The 21345-nt window shown below is 43.2% G+C and overlaps 1 protein-coding gene across 7 annotated transcripts in view; it reads right to left on the bottom strand.

Annotated features, from left to right (window-relative positions):
* TMEM178B (transmembrane protein 178B) overlaps window positions 1–21345 on the bottom strand; it is a 412255-nt gene that overhangs the window by 361782 nt on the left and 29128 nt on the right. The window contains exons 1-2 of one of the 7 annotated variants that reach the window (XR_008718139.1): window positions 7004–7421; window positions 6470–6743 (exon numbers count right to left, since the gene is read on the bottom strand). The exons of 4 other annotated variants lie outside the window; for them this stretch is intronic. The gene's annotated coding sequence lies outside the window, so the exon portion shown is untranslated. Of the gene's footprint in view, window positions 1–6469; window positions 6744–7003; window positions 7422–21345 lie in introns of those variants that run through there. 2 more of the 7 variants (XM_055591121.1, XM_055591122.1) reach the window with 2 other exon arrangements.

The raw sequence follows: 21345 nt of genomic DNA, 5'->3' as shown, positions 1-21345 counted from the left end.
TTTGTTAGCCATCTGTATGTCTTCTCTGGAGAAATGTCTAGTTCTTTAGCCCATTTTTTGATTGGGTCATTTATTTTTCTGGAGTTGAGCTGTAGGAGTTGCTTGTATATTTTTGAGATTAGTTGTTTGTCAGTTGCTTCATTTGCTATTATTTTCTCCCATTCTGAAGGCTGCCTTTTCACCTTGCTAATAGTTTCCTTTGTTGTGCAGAAGCTTTTAAGGTTAATTAGGTCCCATTTGTTTATTTTTGCTTTTATTTCCAATATTCTGGGAGGTGGGTCATAGAGGATCCTGCTGTGATGTATGTCCAAGAGTGTTTTGCCTATGTTCTCCTCTAGGAGTTTTATAGTTTCTGGTCTTACGTTTAGATCTTTAATCCATTTTGAGTTTATTTTTGTGTATGGTGTTAGAAAGTGTTCTAGTTTCATTCTTTTACAAGTGGTTGACCAGTTTTCCCAGCACCACTTGTTAAAGAGATTGTCTTTAATCCATTGTATATTCTTGCCTCCTTGGTCAAAGATAAGATAAGAGGAAGAGATAGGGAATCTACCTGATAAAGAATTCCGAATAATGATAGTGAAATTGATCCAAAATCTTGAAATCAAAATGAAATCATAGATAAATAGCCTGGAGACAAGGATTGAGAAGATGCAAGAAAGGTTTAACAAGGACCTAGAAGAAATAAAAAAGAGTCAATATATAATGAATAATGCAATAAATGAGATCAAAAACACTCTGGAGTCAACAAATAGTAGAATAACAGAGGCAGAAGATAGGATTAGTGAATTAGAAGATAGAATGATAGAAATAAATGAATCAGAGAGGAAAAAAGAGAAACAAATTAAAAGAAATGAGGACAATCTCAGAGACCTCCAGGACAATATTAAACGCTACAACATTCGAATCATAGGAGTCCGAGAAGAAGAAGACAAAAGGAAAGACCATGAGAAAATACTTGAGGAGATAATAGTTGAAAACTTCCCTAAAATGGGGAAGGAAATAATTGAATTTCCTTCTTGATAAGTCTCTATGAAGTCCTCCACTGACGCATCATTTTTTCTACTGACCCCTCTCTCTTCCTTCTTGCCTTTTTTTTTTTTTCTTCCTTTGCCCTATCTTGCCTCTCTCTTTGGTCCCGGCTGACAAAAACTAGAATTTCCAGAGTTCAATTTTTCTTCCTATTCTGACCACTGGCCTTGATTCACCTCTAAGTGGGCAAGACATACAGTATCTGGCTATGGGAACAAACTAGCTATAATGGTTGTCTTTATGGCTACGTAAACAAGCTATTATCATTATCTTTCATTCAGAGCTTTCAGATTCACAAAGAAAAGTGGTTTCTAAACAAGAAGAAGAAAAACAATGGACAAGATGAAAAAGGAAAAAGTCCTTATCAGTAATTTTCTCCCTCACCATGATACATTTGTGTAATCACATTTAAGGTTGAGTCTGCAGTCTCCATGCAGTACTGGGGGATGGGGTTCGTTTTGCATAATCTACGCCCTTTGCCCTCTGAAGCTGACAAGCATAAAATTCTTAAATGCAACACTCTCATGGCCCGTTGATAAATCCATTATCAATAACAATTCCTTGGTCCACGGTGGACAAAGAACCTGCATTAGACAGGACAAACCTGGGTTTCAACTTTCCTTCTTGATATGTTGCTAGAGAGTCCTTCACTGAGGCGTACAGAAAAGGCAACATCGACATGTGAAAGATGTCAACAAATTTTTGGTTTGGGAAGGGTTTTTTTGCTTTTTTTAATTGAAATATAAGTGATTTACAACATTTCAGGTATACAGTAAAGTGATTTTGTTACACATATTTTTCTTCAGATTCTTTTCCTATAATGGTTATTACAGGATACTGACTATATTTCCCTGTGTTATACAGTAGGTCCTTGTTATTTATTTTGTATATATTAAGTAGTGTGTGTATCTGTTAATCCCAAACTCCTAATTTATCCCTCTCCCCTTTAACCCCTTTGGTAACCATAAGTTTTTTCTATGTCTGTGACTCTGTTTTTGTTTTATAAAGTTCCTTTGTAGCCACGTAAGTGATATCATATATTTGTCTTTGACTTCATTTAGTATGATAATCGGAGAAGGCAATGGCACCCCACTCCAGTACTCTTGCCTGGAAAATCCATGGACAGAGGAGCCTGGTAGGCTGCAGTCCATGGGGTCGCTAAGAGTCAGGAACGACTGAGTGACTTCACTTTCATGCATTGGAGAAGGAAATGGCAACCCACTCCAGTGTTCTTGCCTGGAGAATCCCAGAGATGAGGGAGCCTGGTGGGCTGCCGTCTATGGGGTCGCACAGAGTTGGACACGACTGAAGCGATTTAGCAGCAGTATGATAATCTCTAGGTCTATCCATGTAGCTGCAAATAGCATTATTCCATTCTCTTTTTATGACTAATACTCCACTGTGTGTGTGTGTATACATATACACACATATATACCACATATACCCCACACACATACACCACACCTTTATCCATTCATTTTTCAATGGACACAGGTTGCTTTCATGTCTTGACTACTATAAATAGTCCTGCTATGAACACTAGGGTACATGTATCTTTTCGAAATATGTTTTTGTCTGGACATATGTCCAGGAGTGGGATGGCTAGAGCATACAGTAACTTTTTAGTTTAAGGAACTTCCATACTGTTCGCCTTAGTGGCTGTACCAATTTACGTTCCCACCAAAAGTGTAGGAGGGTTCCCTTTTCTCACACCCTCTCCGGCATTTATTATCTCTATGTTGCTATAGAGTACTTCACTTTAAAAAAAAGTTTTTTAATTTTTAATTGGCAGATGATTACAATATTGTAGACTTTTTGATGACAGCCATTCTGATCAGTGTGAGGTGGTACCTCACTGTAGTTCTGATTTGCATTTCTCTAATAATTAACAATACTAAGCACCTTTTCATGTGCCTGTTGGCCATCTGTATGTCTTTAGAAAAATGTCTATATCTTCTGCCCATTTTTTACTGCGTTTTTTTTTTTTTTTTAATATTGAGCTGTATAAGCTGTTTGTACATTTTGGCAATTAAGCCCTTGATGGTTGCCTCATTTGTGAATATTTTCTCCCATACTGTAGGTTGTATTTGTTTTGTTTATGGTTTCCTTTGCTGTGCAAAAGCTTTTAAGTTTAATTAGGTTCCACTTGTTTATTTTTGCTTTTGTTCCCACTACTGTAGGAGCTGGATCTAAAAAATATTGCTGCATTTATGTCAAAGGGTTCAACAAATTTTGAAAGACAGAGAGCAGGTGGAGGAGGGTATCTGGCTAAACAGTGTAAAGGAAGTTATAATCTCAGCAAGTTGAAAGCGGGGATGGTAACCAAAACAGAGTGATTCTCTACCGCAGAGCCCTGGAGAGGCTCCCAGCTGAGGGTCCAGGTACACAGGGAGAAAAAACAGAAAGTTTTGTTTCTCAGGTCTCAAAGAGAAGCAATCTAAGCAGCATCACACCTTTCATTACCAACGGATTCATTCTTTCAAATTTTAGACATAGTTCATTTCAACTTCGTTTGACCAGGTAGAGGATTCTATCAACCAAGAACAAAAGCATTTTCAAACAAACATGGACTCAAAAAATTACCCTGTTTAAAGAAGTTGCTACTGGATGTGCTACAGCAAAAAGAGGAACTAAACTAAGAAAAACAAAGGCAGGACATTAATGAAAAGGGGATTTTAAATACGAGAGTGGTCAAAGTCCTTGGATTACTGGGTTTGCACTACCGGCCTAAAGAAAGAGCCTCCAGAGCAGAACGAAAGAGGGATGTGAGAAGGGGAAACAGAACTTACAGATTCTCTCTCCTGGTGAGCTGTTTGGAAAACAGGATTGATAGATATTTACAGCTCTATTAGAATCTCAGGGAGAGGGAGGTGGCGGGCGGGTTCAGGATGGAATGGACCCATGTATACCTGCGGCCAATTCAAGTTGATGCATGGCAAAAACCATCACAATATTGTAAAGTAATTATCCTCCTATTAAAATTAATTAAAAAAAGAATCTCGAGGAGAAATTAGCAAAAGATACATAAAACACTGAGCAATTTTTTGAAAGGCAGTTTTATTACCTCTAGGAAAATAAAATGTATGAGAAGTAAATAGAATCTGAGTACACTATCTAGCTCAGAAGTATTAATAAATGATATTTACAAAGTCATAATAACGTAAATACTGATAAGGGATTTTAACCAAAAATTGTGATATAATTATATTGAGATAAAGAGGTGGATGAAGCAGCATAGGATATAAGGACTAAAATTCAATCGATGATATCAAAGTTTAAATGTAATATCTAACACATCATGACATAAGTGTATCACTTTAAAATGAGGAAACAATTAAAAAACATCCAAAGTAACTAAAAAGTTGGCTTGGAAAATAAGAGGCAAAGGACTGGCCTTTTTTCTTTAGGACACTTTTAGTTGTATTTTATTACCACTTTTACTTGGATTAAAAAGTATTAATAAAAATAAAACTAAATTTAAATTTTGCATCCCATTAATATATACTCTGAATTAACATTTTTATAAAACCTGAAATTATCGTGTAAATAGAATAATTGCATTAGGGTGCATTATTTTATTAAAACATTTAAATAAATGTAAACATTTAAAACATTCTATGCACAAGAAAAGAACATGACTTCTTTTTTTTTGTTTTTCCCCCCATGGTAAGTATATGTTTAATTTTATAAGAAATTTTCAAAATCTTTTCCAAAGTGGCTGTACTAATTTTTACATCAGTTTTTTTAATTGAGGTATAGTTGATTTACCATGTGTTAATTTCTGCAATATTCTGTTAATTTCAGCAAGATGATTCAGTTATACATTCTTTTTTTATTCTTTTCCATTATGGTTCATCATAGGAGACTGAATATAGTTCCCTGTGCTGTACAATAGGATGTTGTTTATCCATTCTATCTATAAAAGCTTACATCTGCTAACTTCAAGCTCCCATTCCATCCCTCCCCTAGCCACGTCGCCATCAGTCTGAAGAACATGACTGCTTTGTAACAGACACATCTGCTCACTTGATCATAACCTGGTAAACTGCATATTACCATTTCTTCCTTCAGATGAAGACACAGAAGTCAACCTGCCCAAAGTCACAAGTCTCAGAACAGTTTGAACCTCCCCCTAGTCTCTGCCTCCAATCATTGATGCCACATCCCTGTGCTAAGCCAGATCCCTCAATGCTAATACCCCCAAATTTTGAAGAAAGACCTTGCCCATCTCAAAGCTATAGTCGCAAGCTCCATCTTCACCCCAAGCCACTCTCCTGCCCTTATCTAAAATCTGCCCCTTTACCATTACAGAGCCTCCAGAAGGTGGTTCGGACAGTAAAGAACCTGCCTGCAACACAGGAGACCCGGGTTTGATCCCTGGGTTGGGAAGATCCCCTGGAGAAGGGAATGGCAACCCACTCCAGTATTCTTGCCTGGAGAATTCCATGGACAGAGAAGCTTGGCGGTCTACACAGTCCATCGGGTCGAAAAGAATTGGACACAACTGAGTGACTAACACTTTCACTTTTTTTTTTTTAACCATTACAATTGAACTCTTTAGCATAAGCAAACCACGTCCTGCTGACCCTTTTGATTCCATGGCAAAGGCAGAGGCCTGCCCTGATCCACATCCATGATGGCTGCATCTGCAGGAGGGGAGCACCCAGCCCCTTCACTTCCAGGTACCTCCATCAACCTCTCCCCACCTGCAGGGCCCTGGCTGGCTCCCTTCACCGGCCCCTGCCTCCCTTTATCTGAGATGGGACCAAACAGGGGGATTCCCCACTGAGGATACTTAGCAAATATATCTGCAAAAGGCATCAAAGCATGTTAATAAACGCTTAACGTGTGTTTGTCGAGTGCCAACCCAAGATGTTAGTGTAGCACAGAGCACAGAACGTGAAAGAACGACGTCCCAGCCCACATCATCCAGGGCACCTCGGTACCTGCAGGCAATCCTAGTCTTCCACCTGCCAGGACCTGACAGTTCATGTCTGAAGAACCACTCTGGCCACCTCTCTGGTCCCTCTGGGACCCTGTGAGAGACCTGAAGTGCCGGATAGCTAACCCTCCACCCCGCCTGCGCAGGCCTCCACGAAGGAGCTTGGAGAAATCAGTGGATGAGTAGCACAGCAACCTCACAGGTCAGCCTCAGTAACTGGAAGCGCTTTCTGCACCGTTCCTCAGAGCTCTGCAAAAATTGAGCCCTGGTTGCCCACAGCAAGAGCGCACCCACCAGCCTATCATTGTCCCATTCCCTCCCCATACCTACTGCTGTGACCCCCCCAACCCCCCCTCTAGCCATCTCCCTGTCTTGGGGTGCACTTCTGAGGGACCCCGACTCACACAGGGCCTGACTCAGCAAAATGTCTTCAGAGACCCAAGTGTGCCAAATAATTTCCCCTGGGGACCTGTTATAATTAATAAGACTGACAGCACATTATTAGCACATCTGTTTTTTTAATGCAGGATAAATATTCTTAGAAAGCAAGGTTTTCTGAAGCTCCTCGGACAAGGCCCTTTCAGTTCCATTCTCACTGCTTCTTCATACCCTTCCTTCATCACCCTTTCTTTGCAACGGCAGACCAACTGACCACAAATGAACGAGGGCTAAAATAACCAAGGTTCGTGATTCCTAATATATTTTTATATCCTGCTGTTGCCTCTTTAGCAGAGACCTCACGACGGTCAGCCAATCATCCCTCCCACAGAACCTGTAAAAAAAAAAAAAAAAAAAAAGCCCTTCAAACAGCAGCCCAGTGCTTCCCTGCGGGGTCAAACATCACAGATTTAACTAACACCGTCACCATCACCGTCATACACTGTTACACAGCACGTACTATCCACCAAGTGTCCTGAACACTTCACGTATCTTAACTTGTTCATCCCGCAAAGCAGCCATTATTATGAAGAGACTGGGTCTAAAGTCCCACAGGAAACAGAGAAGCTGAGATTGAAACCCAGGCCACCTTACCTCCAGGCCCTGATTCTAAGGGAGAAGGCAGACTTCCAAACAGCGTCCAGCCAGTGCTGGCGGCATCCTCAGGTCTGGAGTCAGCCCCAGGTGAGAAGCCCTTGAATAACTGGGGTGGAGGCCGGCCCACGAACAAGCCACAGGTGAAACGTTTTCATGCCCTCCTCCGGGGGATCTTCCTAACCCAGGGATCGAACCCACATCTCTTAAGTCTCTGGCATTGGCAGGCAGGTTCTTCATCCCTAGCACCACCTGGGAAGCCCCAAACTGTATGGGAGACAGTAAATAATGAAATATTCCACAAATACTCTACTCTATCCACAGATGCCGTGGCAGGGGCAGGGGCAGGGATGTCACTTAATCCAGAAAAATTTCTCTGAAATCCCCCCTTCGCTGGAATTTAATAGTTGAAGAAATCGACATCAGCGTCCCAGCTGAACTTAATATGGGATATTCCAGCATCCCTCTCGGTCTCGTGAGATGCTGACCGTTTTCTCCCAATTCTCTACCGACCTCTGACCTCCATCACTCAGCTTCCCTCCAGGGCCCCCTTCCCACCCCCCACCCCCCACGCCCAGAGCTCAGTGCCACTTCTGCTTCCTGCTTGGGGCCCAGCTGGCACAAAGGATGCCACTTTCATTGTCTCTGGCTAACGAGAAAAGAACAGAGGCGGTCTCCGTGGGTAAATAATGCATTCACTCGTGGCCAGCTGTTCAAACAAAGGTTTTCTCGGTGGTTCAAACACAAACCGGCAGCAGGATGGAGTCTTTGCGGGGAACACTGCAGCCTGAACTCGGAGTCTGAGCTGAGGCTGCCAGGACCATGTGCATTCATCCACAGCAATTTTGTTTTAGCCAAAAACATCATCCATCACGTTAAATTAATGGTGGTAGTTTGAATTTTATTGATTTTGTCATTTGATTGGTTTTTAATGTGTAAATCTCTTTAAGGTTTATGGGTATATAAGTACTAAGGGTTTATACCTCGCCTTTTTTATATTTAAATAAAATTATAATAAAAATGGGCTTCCCAGGTGGTGCTAGTGGTAAAGGACCTGCCTGCCAATGCAGGAGACATAAGAGACGCAGGTTCAATCCCTGGGTTGGGACGATCCCTTGGAGGAGGGCATGGCAACCCACTCCAGTATTCTTGCCTGGAGAATCCCATGGACAGAGGAGCCCAGTGGGCTGCAGTCCATGGGGTTGCAAAGAATCAGATACAATTGAACATGTACACATGACAACAACAAAAATAATTGAAGTCAACTCTGGGGGTCCATGAGAATTTTTCCTTTTAAACACCACTCTACTCATACGTGGGCCTTTTCCTCAGATGTGAACGCCCCTTGTGGGTTTTTGGTTTGTTTTTATCTTTTTAAGGATGGGAAAACATTTTTTTATACAATTTTAAGGGCTAACTGCCATTCATAGATATTACAAAATATCAGCTATATTCCCCCTGTTGTATAATACATTCATGAATCTACCTTAAGCCCAGAAGTTTGTGACCCCCACTCACCCACCCACACACTGGTAAATATTGGTTTGTTCTACCTGTGAGTCTGTTTCTTTTGCATTTTATTCACTAGTTTGTTTTATTTTTAAGATTCCACATATAAGCAACACCACACAGTACTTGTCTTTATCTGTCTGACTTGTTTCACTCAGCATAACACCCTCCAGTGAATATACCTTGTTAAGGTTAATCTCTGTATTCCCCCTAGAATCTCACTTCTAGCAGAATGCTCAATGGAGTTTGCAATTGATTGGGTCACTGAACTTTGCCCCTCATTCACCCGATTCCACTTCAATGTCCCGACAGTTTCTCGTCCCTTTCTCTTCCTTCTCCAGACTATACCCCCCCAAATTTTCAAATTTCCAGAATGCCTTCTCATCAAAGGAAAATTGGGAATCCTACGCCTGTCATTCATGACTGCACACAACCAGATAATTCTAAGTGTACTTTTCACTCTCTCGCTACAATAACCCTAACCCAGCTTTTCTGCTCACACCTCCCATTACATAACACCAGAGCGTACTCTGCCTTCCTCCCGGCCCACTCAGCTCCTTCTCGGGACCTGCCTAGTACACAAGTTACACACACACCAAACTTCCCTTTTCCTTTCTGCAGCAGCACCCACTCTGTCTGAACCACCCATTTTGGCCTTCTAAAGTAACCAAATGTTCCACAAGACTCCCCAAGCTAATAAGCTTTTGGAGGACAAGGAAAAGATCTCACTACACTCTTTAATCCCTTAACTTGGCCTCAATTCCCCACTAAAAGCCGAGTCTTTACTAACAGCTTATGTGCAGTAGGTTATTTGGGATGGATCCCAGGAGCGGGAGTGAGGAACTAGGGGAGAGAGAAACACAGCAGGGGAGAGAGCCGATGTAGATGTGTGTGAATGAGTGGTCGCTGTTGGGTCCCTGCATGGCTCACTCCATCGCACTGGACCCTCTGAGGATGAACAGAATATGGCTCAGACTCCCCACCCAAAGGACAAAGAAGGAAGCAATTCACCACCAGCTCCCGCCCCTCACTGGTAAGGGTTAACCCAGGGATGTTGACTCCTTCACACTCCAATGGGCCTTCCAGTGATGGTCCCCAGAAACCCATGGGTAGAAAGGAACAGCTATGTGATACAACTGAAGCAAGATGCTGTCCTATGACATTCTGGGAGGCTCCTTGCCCAGTAATGGCTGGAGTAAAAGATGGGTTGAGAAGGATGTAAGGCAGGACACAGAGATGTCTGATACAGCTCAACGGCACCTAGCGCAAGGCTATACTTAACATAGATGTGCCGTCCTTAATGGTGTTAAGTCCAGTCGCTCAGTCATGTCCAACTATTTGCGACCCCATGGACTGCAGCACGCAAGGATTCCCTGTCCATCACCACCTCTCAGAGCTTGTTCAAACTCATGTTCATCGAGTCAGCGATGCCATCCAACCATCTTATCCTCTGTTGTCCCCTTCTCCTCCTTGCCTTTAATCTTTCCCAGCATTTGGGTCTTTTCCAGTGAGTCACCTTAATGGTGAAATCAACTCAAACACTTCCTCCTTGAGGACCTTGCCCACCAATCAGTGATATTCTGTGGTCATCCACTTTCAGCCCTGCAAAATTCAAGGCTTCCTCTTTATATCAATTATAAATGCTCTTTGAACCCCATACTAAAAGGGTGTTAACTGTGAAAACAGCAAGACAATACAATCATTAGATTTTTACATAACATTTCTGAACAATTATCTAAATAACCTTCTCCCCCTGCCTCAGGAGGCACAGTTAGCATACCCAGATATCAGAGGTTATCCAACTCAAATGGTGGTTAAGCAGATAGCAAATAAAATGGTCTCTTCAATTCCACAAACATTTGCTGAGTCCTCATCATTTGCAATATACCATTGTAGGTGCCAGGGCTTCCCTGGTAGCTCAGCGGTAAAGAATCTGCCGGTGCAGGAGACACAGGTTTGATCCCTGCATCAGGAAGGTACCCTGGCGAAGGAAATGGCAACCCACTCCAGTATTCTTGACTGGAGAATCCCATGGACAGAGGAACCTGGCAGGCTACAGTCCATTGGGTCGCAGAGTTGGACACGAATGAGCGACTAAACAACAGCAACATTGTAGGTGCCAAAGAGTGAAATGAGTATGCCATGGTCCCTGGCCTTGGGAGGCTTACCCTCGGACTGAAGATGGCCCAAGTCATCAGCGAGGTAGACAACAGGAGGCGCCCCAGGAAACAGATGCACTGGATTCAGAGGGAGGGGGCTCCCATTCCAATGGGGGGACTGGGAATGGCTTCCTGCAGAAGATGTTGAGATGGGCACTGACTGGTTGTTCCACCTGGAAGGATGCTCCCAGAGAGAAGCATGAGAATAGGAAGAAGAAGACCGACTCCGCAGACTCGTTTGGCTGGGCAGTGCCCTCGCCTGAGCCCTCCTATGCCCTTCTAGTCCAACGGTTATCAAGTCTCCTAGTTTTCATGCTGTGTTATGTGGAGTCCCAGGAACCTGGGAACAGATGGACAGCAATCTGATGGGATGGACAGGACAGAGCCCGGGACTCAGAGGTCCCCTTCCCACTTCAACTAGAGCAGCTGAGTTAGAACAACACGAGCTCCACAGTTAAACAAGCATTTGGAAAGTAAAAGCTGCTTTTGGAGTGGGAAGCACCAGTGTATGAGGCAGGGACCCACTTGATATCACCAACCAGCCACAGGAGCAGGGCCTGGGGCCTCAAGGGGCCTCAGTTTACTCACCCGCCACCTCAGCACTTCTTGAAATGTCTCCAGCTATTCTGCCATCACAGTATTGTTGGACAGTTTCAGAGGAAACTGCTTCACCCTTGGAGGCCGGTAGGGTATGCACTGATAGCCAGTGATCTGCCTCAGGCTGAAATGCAGAGCAAGCTCCCAAGTCGCCATATATGTCACCTCCTTTTCCTTCTCTTCCCCAGAAGAGGCTCGAGCAGTAAGATTAATGAAATGTACTTTCTTGGCAAAAGTCATTTATCACTCAGGCCAAGTGGGTAAGTGGGTACTTGCAGAATGGAATTTGCAGGATTTTGAGGGGCGTCCTCACTTCTCTGATAAACAAGAGAAAGACCTTTGATGTTACCTCCCTGGAGCTCCTAGGGAGTCTCCATGAAGACTGGAAACCGTGGAGAGAGGTTCTTGCTAAAAGGGTAGGAACAGAGAAGCAGGAAAGAGGGGAGATAACTGATACCTTGACCTGAAACAATTAGTAGATTTTTACATTCTAATCCAGTAACAGGACAGAGTTAGTGAGGTGATTTCTGAAGATAAATTGCTTTGAGGCAAATAAATCTTCCAGAATAGAATGAGCCCAAAAATCAGATGAAAACATCCTGCATGAGTTAATTCATCCTGATGACCTACTACACACATGGGCAAAAAGGAAAGATGAAATACCAATAAATGGCAGGAAAAAACAATTATTGACTTTGTAAATTATGCATCCTTAATACTTCTAATCTAAAGACTAATGTTTCTGGCTTTGTCATGAAATGCCAAAAGTGTTAACTTCATTCAACTACTTCTATAAATTAGTATACACACTTTAGTTTACTGATGGATGTAATCAGAATGAAAATATTGATATAAGCAAACACTCATTGCTGGCAATAGAAAAATAAATAGAAACACAGTCCATGACAGCAGTCATTTGTCCTACTCTTTTTTTCTCCCAGGAAAAAGTTATTATAAAGTAAGATGATGGAGAGCCATTTAGGTTCTGACCTTTTCTCCTTCTCTTTATATTTTTTAATCCAGAATTAACATCAGAAAATACCCTGAACCTTTCAACATTTGTCTTCTCAGATTCTATGCAAGCTGGCTTCTCCACACCTGAGGGGAGAAGAAGCAATTCATATTTGAGGAACATTCCCTAGGCAAGGGAATTGTCAGCAAAGACACTATTTTTGAGGCAATCCTGTATAACATAAATGGGAAATTAATGTATTAGATAAACAGAGGATGGCAGATGCCATATTCTTCAAGTTGTAGGCAGCTTCATGTGCCTGTCTTACTCAGCAAAGCACCATAGACAGGGTGCCTCAAACAACAGACACGTATTTTCTCCAAGTTCTGGAGGGTAGAAAGTCCAGGATCGAGGTCCCACAGGGTTCAGTTTCTGCTGGGCTTTCCTTCCCCACTTGTAGGCAGCCACCTTCTTGCTAGGTCTTCATGTGGCCTGTCTTCCCTGTGTGCACATGGACCCAGAGCCAGTGAGCTTTTTGATATCTCTTCTCATAAGGACACTAATCTTTTTGGATCAGGGTCCCACCCTTACGATCTCATTTAACCAGAAGTACTTCCTTACCACAAAGATAGTTATACTAGGGGTTAGGGCTCCCATATATGAACTGAGTGGAACAGGGGAGATCATATACATTCAGTCCATAAAAATACCTATGAAGAAATTTGCTATTCTCTGGAACTTAGGTAAATTATTTACTCAGTCAGTTCAGTTCAGTTACTCAGTTGTGTCTGACTCTTTGCGACCCCATGGACGGCAGCACACTAAGCCTCCCTGTCCATCACCAATTCCCAGAGCTTACTCAAACTCATGTCCATCGAGTCAGTGATGCCATCCAGCCATCTCATGCTCTGTTGGCACCTTCTCCTCCTGCCTTCAATTTTTTCCAGCATCAGGGTCTTTTCTAATGAGTCAGTTCTTTGCATCAGGTGGCCCAAGTATTGGAGTTTCAGCTTCAGCATCAGTCCTTCCAATGAATATTCAGGACTGATTTCTTTTAGGTTAGGAATGACTGGTTAGATCTCCTTACAGTCCAAGGGACTCTCAAGAGTCTTCTCCAACACCACAGTTCAAAAGCATGAATTCTTCGGCACTCAGCTTTCTTCATAGTCCAATTCTCACATCCATATCTGACTACTGGAAAAGCCATAGCTTTGACTAGATGAACCTTTGTTGGCAAAGTAATGTCTCTGCTTTTTAATATGCTGTCTAGGTTGGTCATAGCTTTTCTTCCAAGGAGCAAGCGTCTTTTAATTTCATGGCTTCAGTCACCATCTGCAGTGATTTTGGAGCCCCCAAAAATAAAGTCTGTCATTGTTTCCATTGTTTCCCCATCTATTTGCCATGAAGTGATGGGACTGGATGCCAGATGATTCACTCAGTCAGTCAATATTTATTCCTACTATGTGCCAGGCATTTCCTTCATGTCAAAAGGAAAAGAGGAAAAAGGAGAAGGAAGAGAAAGAGGGAACAGACATTCATGTCGTAACAATGCCTGCCTTGCTTCTTTAGATCTTCAGTTTTGCATATTTACCTTTAAAGTGAGCTTACTGACTCTCAAACTGCTGTTTCTACATGTTAAGTATGAAGCCTCAGGAGGAAGTAGTACAATTCAAATCACTATTTGTGTGTTCTTCCCAAGTTTTGATGCAATTATATATTCTGAATTGTATCACTGAATTCCACTACTCATTTATACAAAAAAGTTCTATCTTCAGTCAGTTCTTAATTCTGTAAGCCCTTGGGGACCTAGACCTTGCCCTGTTCCAGTGAAATTCACAGCTACATAGTGTGTGATACACAGGGACATTCATACAATTGTTGAATGAATAAAGACACAATAACCTCACTCAAAAGTTTAAAACATTGTTTTAATAAGATTGTTAAAGAAATAAGCTCCTAAAACTCAATCCTCATCTTTCCTACCATGTGTCTTCTTTTTCCTGTAAATTAGCTTTCAAAAACAATGCAGAATTTTGTCTTTTAATCAATAGAACAGAGGTTTTGTCAAATCCTATTTGATTTTTTCTTAGGAGTCAATGTTTTGATTCCTGTGCTGGAATCATCAAAATCCATAGGGCCCAAGTGAACATCATCCTCCCAACTTGGGTCACATTGCTACCATCAACGTGGGTCTTACCTCTTATTCAACAATTATTTATGAAGCGCCTACAATTTGCCAAGCACTGAACTAGACACACAGTGACATAATGGTGTGAAACAGACAAGAAACAGACACAGTCACAGTCCCTGCCCTTATGATGCTCACACTTTAGTGAAGGAAACTATCACAATAATAAATGCATAACTACTAGCTGGATTAAGGGTACTGAAGGACAGTAATCCAGGTCTATAAAATCCGAGAACAGAAAGTCAGGTAAGAATTCAAAGGCCTTGTCCTTACCAATAATGCACAATTTCAGGGGTCACACTCTTTGTACACCACCTCCTGAGTTTCCACTTTACTGCTTCTAGTGATCCACCTCCAAAAATATTTTGATCCCACCAGGACTTACAATCCATCCATCCCATCACTTTTTCACTGTCCCTCATCTGCTCTTGTCCTTTCTCTCCACATTTTCCAGTTTGGATGCCACAGCCAATCATTCCTGTACTCTCCATCTCTAGGACCCACTTTCACTTCTTCATATTCTATTTTAGCAAACTCTTGATTAACGCTAATTCTTTGCCAGGACTTCCCTGGTGTTCCAGTGGTTAACAATCTGCCTTGCAAAGCAGAGGATGCAGGTTCAATCCCTGGTCAGGAAACTAAGACCCCATATGCTGAGGAGCAACTAAGCCTGTGCAACGCAGATCCCATGTGCCACCATTGATGTGGCCAAATAAATAAATATTAAAAAAAAAAAACTCTTTGCTTTCTCCATGAGTTTGCCCACACAGCAAAACACCCTAGAGAAAAACACACAATCATGCCACACTAGTCTCACATTAAATATGATACCACAAGCCTCAACTGAACCCTTAAGGCTGCTTGCAAGGATATCATATTTCCAAGTCCTCCCCTTCATCACCTGCTCCCCATCCTCACAGGTGATGATCTTGCATCCTGTACCACTGAGATTTGAAGCAATTGACAGAATTTCCACTAACTCCCATGACCGCATCTGTCTACCTACCAGCACGTGCCTAACTACCACACATTCTGCCTTGCCTCCCGTTACTATAAATGAGCTGCTCATACACCTGTCTGATGCACACCTGTGCACTAGATCCCATCCCTGGGTGCCTAGTTAATGATATCACTGTAAGGATCCACCCCCCAACATCGGTAAATTTCCCTTCCCTATTGGACCGTTCCCATCATCATGCAAATCTGCTATTATTTCTCCCACCTTTAAACATCCCTATCCCAGGGCCACTTCTCAGTCCAACTAATCTTCCATTTCTCTACCACCTTTATGACAAACCATCTTTGAGAAGTTCTTTATACTCAAGGTCTCCAATATCTCCTCTTCTATCCTCTCGTGAACCTAGCCCAACTGGACTTCTGCTACTCTACCAAAACAACCACCAAGGACCTCAAAATAGTCAAACCCAGGGGACAAATCTAATTCTTCATTTCATTTGCTCAACCAGCAATTTGTGACACAGACTGCTTCCTTCTCCTGGAAACACTTTCTTTCACTTAATTTCCACTGACCACTCCTCCTTGGTTTTCTTTCTCCTGGACCTCTTTACGGTGCAGTGCCCAAAGCCTCAGTGTTTAATCTTCTCTCACCCATTCCCTTGTGGTCTCATCTAATAGTTTTAAACAACTAGTCTATGCCAACAACTCGGAGAAGGCAATGGCAACCCACTCCAGTACTCTTGCCTGGAAAATCCCATGGACGGAGGAACCTGGTAGGCTGCAGTCCATGGGGTCGTGAAGAGTCAGACATGACTGAGAGACTTCACTTTCACTTTTCATGCATTGGAGAAGGAAATGGCAACCCACTCCAGTGTTCTTGCCTGGAGAATCCCAGGGATGGAGGAGCCTGGTGGGCTGCCACCTATGGGGTCGCACAGAGTCGGACACAACTGACGCAACTTAGCAGCAGCAGCAGCATGCCAACAACTCTCAAGTTTATATCCCCAGTCCAGATCACTCTGCTGAACTCCAGACACATATATCCATGCGCCTCCTCTGCAATGTTTACCAGACATCTCCAACTTAATACACCCCAAACGAAAGCCCTTATCTCCCCAAAGTCTGCTGGATCATTGAGGTCTCCATCTTGGTTGACAGCAACTCCATCCCTGGTCAAGCAAAAACTTTGGAGCCTTCCCTGAGTCCTCTCTTTCTCTCACATCCAATCCATAAGTAATCCTCTTCACTCTACCTTTAAAATATCTCCAGAATCCACTTTTCACCACTTCCTCTGCTAACACTCTGCCCCAAGCCCCCATCACCTGTCTGTGCTGTGAACTGCCTCCTAACTGATCTCCTTGCTTCTGTTGTTGTTCCCCTACAATCTACTGTCAGCACAGCAACCAGAACGACCCCAGTGGTTGTGACCCCTCCTCAGAGTGCAAAAAAAGACCTAACGATGGGCCTATATGAATACACCTCCTACTGCTCTGCCCCTCCCTCCCTCACTCACTCTACTCTGCTGGCCTCTGGCTATTTCTCAGGCAGGCCAGGCATATGCCAGCCTTAGCCATTTAACATGGCTGCTTCCTCACTCTTCCTCCTCTTTCCCCAAAATCTATATGTCTTGGTCCTTTATCTCCTTCAATGTCATCTATTTGGTGAGTCCTTCCCTGTCCCACCTCCTTGAAATCCCAAGCCCAGTGCCCTCCTCCACATTCCCTATGCTCCTTATCTTGTTCCATTTTTTTCCCCAAACACTCATCAGCTTCAAACACAACATCGGTGCTGTTGTTGTTCAGTTGTCAAGTTGTGTCTGACTCTTTGCAACCCCATGGACTTCAACACACCAGACTTCCCTATCCTTCACTATCTCCTGGAGTTTGCTCAAACTCACAATATTATCATTGACTTATTCTGATGACTGTCTCCCTGCTAGAATGTAGACTCAGCCATGGCAGGTATATTGTTTCTTTTTTACTCCTCTATCTCAGGTGCTTAGACCAGTGCCAGGCACATTGTCAGTGCCCAGTGATATATTAATATGCTGAGTGAATACATGAAACAAGAGGCAGAGATGCGCTCACTCAATGGCCACAAGTGAAACACCCAAGGCTTATCCAGGCATGAAGAGGGTGATGAGTACAAGGACCACTGTGTTCCCATTAACGAGTTGGCATTTATTAGAGTATTAACACATATAGTTTCATCAAAGTACCTGGTAGTGACTTTGGAAAGTGGCCTGAGGCCAAAAGAAGGCTTGAGACACCTGGTAATTGCAGAGAGTTTAAGAATTTCTAAAACTTTCTTACAACCTATCATGTGCACATGCCCAGCCGCTCAGTCACATCTCACTCTCTGCCACCCCCACAGACTGTAGCCCACCAGGCTCCTCTGTCCAAGGGATTCTCCAGGCAAGAATACTGGAGTGGGTTGCCATTTCCTCCTCCAGGGTATTTTCCTTACCCGAGGATCAAACGTGCATTCCCTACATCTCCCTGCACTGGCAGGTGGATTCTTTACCACTGATCCACCTGGGAACTTACTCCAAAGAGTAAAAGACTATGAACTTCTCTTCCTAGGGAAAATAAAGAGTCGGCATGACCTATCAAAGCCCTAAATGCCTTTAAAGTGTCAAGTTTCAGCTTTAAAAGTCATGTACATTTTGTGCTCTTCTCTGTAATATATCCATTTGTTTAAGTATAAAAATAATGCTAAATTATTTAATAGTTTAATTACTTGATTTTCCAAATAATCATAGAGTTAAATTCACAAATGACACAGGGGTGCCATGTTTTTCCTGGGCATCACATCCTCCTAGGAAGTATAGGAACCCCACTTTGAGAATCACAGGACACTTCGGAACTACCAAACAGCAACCAGGAGGGTTGCAAAGCTGAATGGAAGCACAAAAACAAACGCATATTTCACAGTTTTGCCTTGTCGAACCCTAACTGACCCTTCTTAAAGGTCCTGTTGAGAAGCTCTTTTGAGTTAAACAGACTCTCTATAAATTTCTGTCTTTGCTTTCACAGTCTTCTAACGACCACATACTTTGTTTCAGAGCTATTTGAGAAGCTGCCATGTCGCATTTTATGTTTTCCCTCTAACATCCTTTAGCATTCTAACTTGGAAGAGGTCATTACAACTGATGAGGGAAATTAAGGAGAAGAATAATTGTAATGAAAATGACATTAACATGCATTTCCATTTGTGGCTAAGTAAAGCAAAAGAAATAAAATGTTCCATCTTTCAGATTACAATCTTGGGATGGAGGCTGAGTTCAGACACTACAGCTCAGCCAGCTAGCCCTTCCCTGGCTGCATTCTGATTTCTACTCTTCTCCCCTCTTTTTCTCCTCCATTCCTCCTCCGTCACGCCCTAACATTTAGACAAAAGCCCACAAAGGGCTTAGGTCATACCTACTGTAATGGATTTAAGTCCAGCTTCTGACTCTTTTCCCCAGTCTCAGATGGTAAAGAATCTACCTGCGATGTAGGAGACCCAGGTTTGATCCCCTGGAGAAGGGAATGGCTACATTCTCCAGTGTTCGTGCCTGGAGAATCCCATGGTCAGAGGAGCTGGCAGACTATAGTCCGTGGGGTCTCAAACAGTAGGACACGACCCAGCAACCAACACTTTCACTTTCTGACTCTTTCAGTGCAACTGTCCTTGAAGTTCATGAAGAGTTCTGACTTTCAGCCCATGTTATTATAAGCCGAATTGTGTCCTCTCAAATTTATGTGTTACAGTCCTAACCACAGGTACGTCAGCATGGCCCGGGGCTAGGGCGGGCCCTAATCCAATATGGCGGACACCACTGGAAGAAGAGGAGCCTAGGACACCGGCCCCGAGAGGGCGCACCGTGTGAAGACACAGGGCGGAGATGGCCATCTACGAGCCAAGGAGCGAGACCAGAAGAGCTGGTTCCTTGATTTCAGCGTTCTAGCCTCCAGAATCGCGAGAAAATAAACTTCTGTTGTCACACTACCCAGTCTATGTTCCCAAAGCAGCCCCGGCAAACGAACACAACCCATTAATACTGAATAATAGATGGAACTCAGTAATGATGAAAGCAAGGGTAAAAGGAGGAGTGGAGATAATTGATGATGGTGCTCAGATGGCAGAAATAGAGCAACGGACAGAGGAAGAATAAAACTCTGGAAATCTGAGTGTTGTCTTCAGACCTAGAAAAGACCTTGGCTTTATTAAACAGCAGTTCTTCCCCAACACCCACCAATACATCCGTGCCTCTGCAAAGGACCTTTACCTCTTTCGCGGGCAGCGGAAGTCATTCCTGAGCCCCACTGGAGGCCGAGGTGCAAAAAATATGGGCTGACAATGAAGGCCCCTTTGTCCCCACAGTGGGAACCAAGACAGCCCATTTCCTGTGAGCCTCCAGGTAAGAAGACAAAGGCTATGCCACCTGCCCAGATGCTCTTCCTGCATCTCAGGAGGCTGGGGGAACATGAATTCTGTTTGTTTTACACTGAAATCTGGTCAATATCTGACCTCACTCAGATTCAACTAAAACACGGGTAGCAAGAGCTTGAAAAATGCATGAATGTGCTTCCAGTTGTGCATTGCAGGGAGCGGGGATGGATGGAAAGAAACAAAGACAATTGTTTCTAGTCTGATACCCAGGTGAGGAAGACTCTCTTCTCTCAACAGTGATTATGCAGACAACCTGTGAAGGATCTGAATCCAATCACCCCTTTTTCCTTTGCTATGATGAGATTTACAAGGGAAAATCCATAATTCCAGCACTAATACAGTTAGTAAAATCTGCCAATAAATCTTCAAAGGAAATCTGTCAGCAATGCTGTTATTAAATAAACGGAACAACATATTGCATGGTACAAATTCAAACAACACACCTCATTACTGCATGAATTCAGATTTCTTCCAAGTCAAATTCTGTCCCCTGAAGCTGCATGAAAGCCAACACCACTAGTCCTCCATTCAAGCCCAGCGCTGAAAGTTCACTCAGTCCTTCAACCAACATTCAGAGAAAGCCTACTACATATTGGGCAGGGTGACAGAAATGGAGATAGACAGAGGAGATACAGTCCCTGCCTTCAAAGAATTCATTATCAGGTAAGGTAGACAGACGAATCAATAGATTATAATGTGTAGATGCTACGCTAGCGCCAAAGCGAAAGAAAGGTGGGAACTGAACAAAAGGTGATCCTTGCATTCAGGTTTCTGGAGGCGGCTGATTCGTGACTTCGGAGACAAGAGGGTGAAAACTACAGAGCACGCTGGTTTGAATGCTTTAACGTCGCAACCCAGTCTGGCCAGCTACGTCCACCACCCGCTGCTCCTCTCTTTCCTGCCCCCAGGATCCACGCCACGTGATTCAGCAGGTCCAGACTGGTCACTGCCTTCCCAAGTCCACAGAAAAGATGAGCTGGCACCACCTGGGGAGTGATCATTTTTTTTCTCTCTCCATTTGAAAGAAAACTAGGTAGCGGGGGAACGACAAATATAACACAGAGGAAACTCACAAACGGCACGAAGGCTATTCTGGGCATCTTTTGGCTCCTGGATTTAGCGGTCCCTGGGGATAGAAGTAAAGGTGGCGGGCTGTGATGGACAGAGTTCCAGATGGAGACTCCAGAGTCCTGGCTCCACCTACTTCACTGGACACATTTTCTGTAATGCCATCAGCTTTAACTTTCTCTTCTTTAAAATGGGGTCATACCACCTACCCTGCCTACCGCCCAGAAAGCTCAGAAAATCAAAGGAACTGTGATAAGTAGAAATGTTCTTAAGCCTGTAAAACACTGTACAAATAGAAGAGAGGGTTATAATTAACCTAGCCACAAAGCTGCCTTAGGGCTTGATTAAAATACACTGTACCTCTCTGGATCGACAAAGTGTGAAGATGGTTAAAAAATAGGGATAGCTACTCCTAAACAGAGACAGTTGGTGTGTGGGCAAACCCCCATCAGCTTTTTCCATGCCAGGAACCCTGCAT

The sequence above is a fragment of the Bubalus kerabau genome, chromosome 8 (assembly GCF_029407905.1).
Source record: "Bubalus kerabau isolate K-KA32 ecotype Philippines breed swamp buffalo chromosome 8, PCC_UOA_SB_1v2, whole genome shotgun sequence".
Classification (NCBI taxonomy): domain Eukaryota; kingdom Metazoa; phylum Chordata; class Mammalia; order Artiodactyla; family Bovidae; genus Bubalus; species Bubalus kerabau.
This window is presented reverse-complemented; position numbering and strand designations above follow the sequence as displayed.